The 7,795-nt window shown below is 45.7% G+C and overlaps 1 protein-coding gene and 1 non-coding gene across 4 annotated transcripts in view; one reads left to right on the top strand and one right to left on the bottom strand.

Annotated features, from left to right (window-relative positions):
• Positions 1 to 364, top strand: part of LOC121538216 (paired box protein Pax-7) — a 68,878-nt gene extending 68,514 nt beyond the window's left edge. For all 3 annotated transcript variants that reach the window (XM_041846041.1, XM_041846043.1, XM_041846042.1), the window contains one exon: positions 1 to 364. This exon is cut by the window's left edge and continues 1,521 nt beyond it. The gene's annotated coding sequence lies outside the window, so the exon portion shown is untranslated.
• A 5,126-nt stretch (positions 365 to 5,490) lies between these two features.
• Positions 5,491 to 5,545, bottom strand: LOC121538668. Its single transcript, XR_005995218.1, has one exon. It is a non-coding gene; the product is annotated as a U7 small nuclear RNA (small nuclear RNA).
• Between the last annotated feature and the right edge of the window lie 2,250 nt (positions 5,546 to 7,795).

Raw genomic sequence — 7,795 nt, forward strand, 5'->3', positions numbered from 1 at the left:
TAAAATAACAAAGTCCATAAAACGTAAATATGAAAACTGTAGAATCTGAGCGTATTGGATCCAACCGTATTTTGGTTAAGTAAAAAAAAACCCAGTGAATATTACATTCACAATCTGATTGTGTATGTGTTGTTTATATGAAAACATATGGTTTGTACTAAAACATAACGATGATGATGAGGTTGATGGGGATGATGGTTGAGTGAATGCTGCATCTCTTGAAGTCTTACAATGTATATTTGTGTTACATTCCTGAATATTTGTTTGTTTCATTTGCTCCTTTTACTATGTTGTATCGATGTAAAAAAAAAAAAAGAAGAAAAAAAAGATTGTATTTTAGCTTTTGCTCTTAAAAATGATTGATGAAAATGAACAATACCACTCAATTCACACATTTTTTAAACTAGAAAATATGATTATTATCCAATATCCACTGATCAAGAGAACAGGTGAAACATTTTCACATGAAAAAGTGTATCAGAGCAGAACTATTGAATTGGAACTCAGACCTGAGAGAAGAAAGTCATTATTCACGATTACATTCCTATTGGAAGTTGATTCTTCTTCCATTTTGACATTCCCCTCCTGTTGGGACCAATGGATTGTTCCTGTCAGCCCTCACAGACGACATCTTACTTTCCCCCACTTACCTATCTCTTCCTGTGGCATAACATGAGGCGTGGACTCTGACCGTTGAACTTGCTGTGGGGTAACATGGCCTCACATTCTCATTTTGGACACACACATACCTGAATTACCTGACTTTCCAGGACCTTAAAGGGATACTTTGAGATTTTGGCAATAATTTGTGTTTACTTCCCCAGAGTCAGATGAAATTGTGGATACCATTTTTATGTTTCTGTGTCCAATATGAAGGAAGTTAGAGGTAGTTTTGTGAGCCAATGCTAACTAGTGTGAGCACAATGACTGGAAGTCTATGGGTATGGGTATCTGCTAGCATGCTAGCAGATACCCATAGACTTCCAGTCATTGCACTAATGCTATTTAGCAATTGCACTTGCGCTAGTTAGCAACTTACTTCAAACCACACGCAGAGACATAAAAATGGTATCCACGAGTTAATCTGACTCCTGGGAAGTAGATCATTGCCAAAATCCTGAAGTATCACACCCTCTCATCCAAACCAGTCCAATCAGTATCTTCAGGAAACCCACAGACTATACGGATGCAGTGCCAATTAGCGCTCGCCACAACCCTTCCAATTTGTGTATTTTCTACGAAAAGAAAACGGGAAAAAAATATATCCCTGACCTGGGGTACATATGCTTGGCCTCGTCCTGCTCCCCCGCTACACCAGTTGCCCCAACCCCCCCCAGCCCCCGCTTACCTGTAGTTTTTTTTACTCTTGCTTTATTCAATTTCTGTTCAGCATGTGTGTATATTACCATGGCATAATTTATTCTACTGTATGAAGTATTAGAGTAGTGGGAAACTTGTATTGGCATTTACTACCCTCAGCCTGTTGGTGTGTTGACTGTAACACTGGCGTAACTGTTATCGATTAAAGCTCTAAAACTGGACCAAGACCACTGCTCTCTTTGTCGACTCTTTTCTTTCACTGTCCATTATACTTATTTAGTACTTTATACAGTACCTAAATACTATACATTTGTATAAGTACTACTGTATATTTCATACGGAATCTGGTCCTGGTTTACTGTGATCAAATAGTGTTGACCTCTGCTCCTTGAAAATACTGTTTATTTTCCCCATTATAATCAAATCTTTAAACATAATAAGCAGAATAGCATAGCAATTTAAGGCAGGCATTTTACATTCAGAAATTCTCATTAGCTCATAGGACAAAATACCGATCATAATATCCCCTTTTTACTACATTCCAGAAAGCTTTGATGTCAAGTGCATCTCTAAAGTAACAGTGATCAGTGATTTAAGATCCCAAGAATCCCCGTTTATACAATCCAGAGTTGAATGAGCCAGTGTTACCAGGGGCAGCATTACAGCGGGGACTTTCTTCGTGACCTCACAGAGGAGCCAGTATGGGGATGTTAGGCCCTCGGGGCATTGGGGCCCTCGTTATGTGTCGGACTCCAGTAAGACTAGCTGTCGCCATTGGCGTCGGCTAATGGGGATCCTAATGAATCAAATCAAAGTCTCAGACCTGGGCCCATATAGACAAAGCATCTTAGAGTAGAAAATTGGTGCTGAGAATATAAACATTTTACTCCTACTGTTATGGGTAAAAATAAAAGCTATGCATGAAGCCTCTTTAGTCATAAGAGTCCCACCTAGTCAACAGATATTTGGGAGACCTCATGAACTGTCCAAACCAGTTAAGAGTTACCAGGAGGGGTCTTGATAATAGAGAAAGGCAGTGAGTTTTGTACCACATGCAATTGCTTTGGAGTTGTTAAAATAATGTTTTGCACTTTTGACAATCATTTCACGAGGCCTATTTCACATGATATGCCTAAATACTTCTAACCACTATCTAGGCTAATCAATAATCACATATTTTTATTTTTATTATTGAATTAACCCACATCATGTTATTTCAAGTTATCCTTTTGGAGCACAATATCACATTGTTAAAAAAATATGCCTAAATTGGGCATGCCTATAAGTTGGGCAGTTGAAGCCATCTAGGGCGTATGTTAACTTTCATTGTGGTCGATGAAAATTATAGACCTGTCAAACGTTTTATGCAACATTATCGGCAAGTGACTTGATGCCTACTGTGCCAAAGCAATTTAGAGTTGTTAAATGGGAGTGACAAGCGTGACGAGTGTGATATAACGGTAATATTATAAAAATTCTGCTTTTAACAACTATCAGAATTGGTTAAAGAAAGGTTGTGCATACCAACATATTAGGCAAGGATTAAAAGCAGGCAAAGTGATCGTATCAGGCGAAAATGATATCAAACATTTTACCATTGCAACATTGATGGTTTGTCACGTTCGTTGAATGACGGGTCAGACCAAGGCGCAGCGTGATATACGTACATGTTTATTAAACTAAATAAACACACGACAAAACAATAAACGAAACGTGAAGTCCAAGGTAGAACACACAACATACCTTACACGGAACAAGATCCCACAACTAGACAGTGCCAATAGGCTGCCTAAGTATGGTCCCCAATCAGAGACCACGAGCGACAGCTGCCTCTGATTGGGAACCACACCGGCCAACATAGAACTATACATACTAGATCACAAACATAGAAAACGCACAACAAGGAATATACACACCCTGACTCAACATATAAGCGTCCCCTGAGTCAGGGCGTGACAGTACCCCACCCCAAAGGTGCGGACTCCGACCGCACAACATAAACATAACAGGGTAGGGGCCGGGTGGGCATTCCGCCCCGGAGGCGGATCCGGCTCGGGTCGTAACGACCTCTCACTCTCCGCCTCCCTGTTGCGCCCCTGGTCTGGTCTGGACCTCGGCGCGCTGCTTCCCCTCTCCTTCCTCCCACGATACGCCAGGCCCTGTCTGGACCCTGGTGTGGGAGACCCCGAACCTGGAGAGGGGCTGACGTCATGGTCTGGACTGGAGCCGCTGACCGGAGCTGGACTAGGCACCGGTGGAGCGGACTGCTCTGGCTTCGGAGTGGAGCCGCTGACCGGAGCTGGATCAGGCACCGGTGGAGCGGACTGCTCTGGCTCCGGAGTTGAGCCGCTGACCGGAGCTGGACTGGACCCCGGTGGAGCGGATTGCTCTGGCTCCGGAGTGGCGCAGCTGACCGGAGCTGGATCAGGCACCGGTGGAGCGGACTGCTCTGGCTCCGGAGTGGAGCAGCTGACCGGAGCTGGGTCAGGCACCGGTGGAGCGGACTGCTCTGACTCCGGAGTGGAACAGCTGACCGGTGGAACGGGCACGGGCCATGCCGGACTGGACAAACGCACCACTGGTCTGGTGCGAGGAGCAGGCACGGGCCGGACCGGACTAGGAACACGCACCACTGGCTTGGTGCGAGGGGCAGGAACGGGCCGGGCCGGACTGGTGACGCACACCACTGGCTTGGTGCGAGGAGCAGGAACAGGCCGGGCCGGTCTGGCGACGCGCACCACTGGCTTGGTGCGAGGAGCAGGAACAGGCCGGACTGGCGACGCGCACCACTGGCTTGGTGCGAGGAGCAGGAACAGGCCGGGCCGGGCTGGCGACGCGCACCACTGGCTTGGTGCGAGGAGCAGGAACAGGCCGGGCCGGACTGTGGAGGCAGACTGGAGGTCTGGAGCGGAGAGCTGGCACAACCCGTCCTGGCTGAATGCCTACTTCCGCACAGGATGTGTGAGGCATCAGCACAGGACGCACTGGGCTGTGCACGCGCACTGGCGATACAGTTCGTAGAACTGGCGCAGGATATGCGGGACCGAGGAGGCGTACTGGAGACCAGGAGCGTTGAGCCGGCACACCCCGTCCTGGCTGGATGCCCATCTTCGCACGGCACGTGCGTGGTGCAAGCACAGGACGTACAGGACTGTGCCGGCGCACTGGCGACACAGTACGTAGCTCCGCATAACACGGAGCCTGCCCAGTCATACGCTTCCTCGCGTGAGTATGGGGAGTTGGCTCTGCTCTGACACTAGGCTCCGCCAACCACCCCGTGTGCCCCCCCAAAATGTTTTATTGGGGCTGCTTCTCGGGCTTCCTCCTCAACCGGCCTCCTCCGTGTTGCCGTTGCACCTCTCCTGCCTGGGCATCTACCTTAGCCCATGGTCCTCTCCCCGCAAATATCTCTTCCCATGACCACAATTTGCCCATCTGTGACATGGCTATTCGCTCCGCCTGGGCACGCTGCTTGGTCCTCGTTTGGTGGGATCTTCTGTCACGTTCGTTGAATGACGGGTCAGACCAAGGCGCAGCGTGATATACGTACATGTTTATTAAACTAAATAAACACACGACAAAACAATAAACGAAACGAAACGTGAAGTCCAAGGTAGAACACACAACATACCTTACACGGAACAAGATCCCACAACTAGACAGTGCCAATAGGCTGCCTAAGTATGGTCCCCAATCAGAGACCACGAGCGACAGCTGCCTCTGATTGGGAACCACACCGGCCAACATAGAACTATACATACTAGATCACAAACATAGAAAACGCACAACAAGGAATATACACACCCTGACTCAACATATAAGCGTCCCCTGAGTCAGGGCGTGACATGGTTGTCTAAAGCGTGTTATAGAGTCCACAGCTGGCGATGCCTCAACGCAATTGGTTATTCCCCATCACCCACATGAAAAAATAATATAGTGTATACTATGGTAGGAATACTATAGTGTTCACTGTAGTGTTTTTGCGGACTTTACTGTAGTATTCTCTAAAGTGTTTTTGCAGTCTTCAGTCTGCAAAAACACTACAGTGAATACTGTAGTATTTACAGTTGAGTATAGTATAAATACTGTACTAAAAAAAACAGTAGTATATACTATAGTAATTACTGTGGTGTTTTTGCAAACTGTTTTATTATCTTTGACATAGAAGTGGGGGGCATTCTCCTTGAGGAAACCTACTGGAGAAATACTAAAAGAGCAAATGTTCCATATCCTTTAGGTAGGACTGGGTTCTTCATGGAGTTCAGCACTTCTGCTCTTTCCTATAACCATAGGGAACACAATACAGTGAGGGAAAAAATTATTTGATCCCCTGCTGATTTTGTACATTTGCCCACTGACAAAGAAATGATCAGTCTATAATTTTAATGGTAGGTTTATTTGGACAGTGAGAGACAGAATAACAACAAAAAAATCCAGAAAAACGCATATGAAATTTTTTATAAATTGATTTGCATTGTAATGAGGGAAATAAGTATTTGACCCCCTCTCAATCAGAAAGATTTCTGGCTCCCAGGTGTCTTTTATAGAGGTAACGAGTGTCACGCCCTGGCTCTGGGGACTCTGTTATGTTGAGCCAGGGTGTGTAGAGTCTATGTTTTGTGTTTCTATGTTCAGGATCTAGTTGATGTGTTTCTATGTTGGCCGGGGTGGTTCTCAATCAGAGGCAACGTGAATCAGCTGTTGCTTGTTGTCTCTGATTGGGAACCATACTTAGGTAGTCGTTTGGCATTTGTGTGGTGTGGTATCTTGTTCCGTGTTGGTTTGTGTATGTACCCAAGGACTTCACGTATCGTTTTGTTGTTTTTGTTCGTGTGATGAAATAGAAATAAAAGATGTTCGCATTCCACGCTGCGCATTGGCCCGTTTCTTCAAATGACGATCGTGACAACGAGCTGAGATTAGGAGCACACTCTTAAAGGGAGTGCTCCTAATCTCAGCTTGTTACCTGTATAAAAGACACCTGTCCACAGAAGCAATCAATCAATCAGATTCCAAACTATCCACCATGGCCAAGACCAAAGAGCTCTCCAAGGATGTCAGGGACAAGATTGTAGACCTACACAAGGCTGGAATGGGCTACAAGACCATCGCCAAGCAGCTTGGTGAGAAGGTGACAACAGTTGGTACGATTATTCGCAAATGGAAGAAACACAAAAGAACTGTCAATCTCCCTCGGCCTGGGGCTCCATTCAAGATCTCACCTCGTGGAGTTGCAATGATCATGAGAATGGTGAGGAATCAGCCCAGAACTACACGGGAGGATCTTGTCAATGATCTCAATGCAGCTGGGACCATAGTCACCAAGAAAACAATTGGTAACACACTACGCCGTGAAGGACTGAAATCCTGCAGTGCCCGCAAGGTCCCCCTGCTCAGGAAAGCACATATACATGCCGTCTGAAGTTTGCCAATGAACATCTGAATGATTCAGAGGAGAACTGGGTGAAAGTGTTGTGGTCAGATGAGACCAACATGGAGCTCTTTGGCATCAACTCAACTCGCCGTGTTTGGAGGAGGAGGAATGCTGCCTATGACCCCAAGAACACCATCCCCACCGTCAAACATGGAAATGGAAACATTGTGCTTTGGGGGTGTTTTTCTGCTAAGGGGACAGGACAACTTCACCGCATCAAAGGGACGATGGACGGGGCCATGTACCGTCAAATCTTGGGTGAGAACCTCCTTCCCTCAGACAGGGCATTGAAAATGGGTCGTGGATGGGTATTCCAGCATGACAATGACCCAAAACACACGGCCAAGGCAACAAAGGAGTGGCTCAAGAAGAAGCACATTAAGGTCCTGGAGTGGCCTAGCCAGTCTCCAGACCTTAATCCTATAGAAAATCTGTGGAGGGAGCTGAAGGTTCGAGTTGCCAAACGTCAGCCTCGAAACCTTAATGACTTGGAGAAGATCTGCAAAGAGCAGTGGGACAAAATCCCTCATTAAAATGCAAATCAATTTATAAACATTTTGACATGCGTATTTCTTGATTTTTTTTGTGTTATTCTATCTCTCACTGTTCAAATAAACCTACCATTAAAATTATGGACTGATCATGTCTTTGTCAGTGGGCAAACGTACAAAATCAGCAGGGGATCAAATACTTTTTTCCCTCACTGTATATGGTCTATAGTTGGCATGTATGTTTCTCACTTACGGGTGGCACAAATTGTGATATGGGGGAGGGAATGGGCAGGGTATATGCAAATTAAATAATGTGATATTTACTATGATTAAAAAATGTAGTGTTTTCTTCGGACTGTAGTGTTTTCTACAGTGATTCCAAGGACCTTTTCTGAGATGCTTTATGGATACTGCTACTGACCACAGAAGCTATTTCTGGGCAGCATGTCTCACCTCTTGGGTACATTTTTGTAATTTAGCAGACACTCTAATCCAGAGCAATTTACAGTAGTGAGTTCATACAATTTCTTGAACTGGTCCCCCGTGGGAA

Source organism: Coregonus clupeaformis, chromosome 24, assembly GCF_020615455.1.
Source record: "Coregonus clupeaformis isolate EN_2021a chromosome 24, ASM2061545v1, whole genome shotgun sequence".
Taxonomy (NCBI): domain Eukaryota; kingdom Metazoa; phylum Chordata; class Actinopteri; order Salmoniformes; family Salmonidae; genus Coregonus; species Coregonus clupeaformis.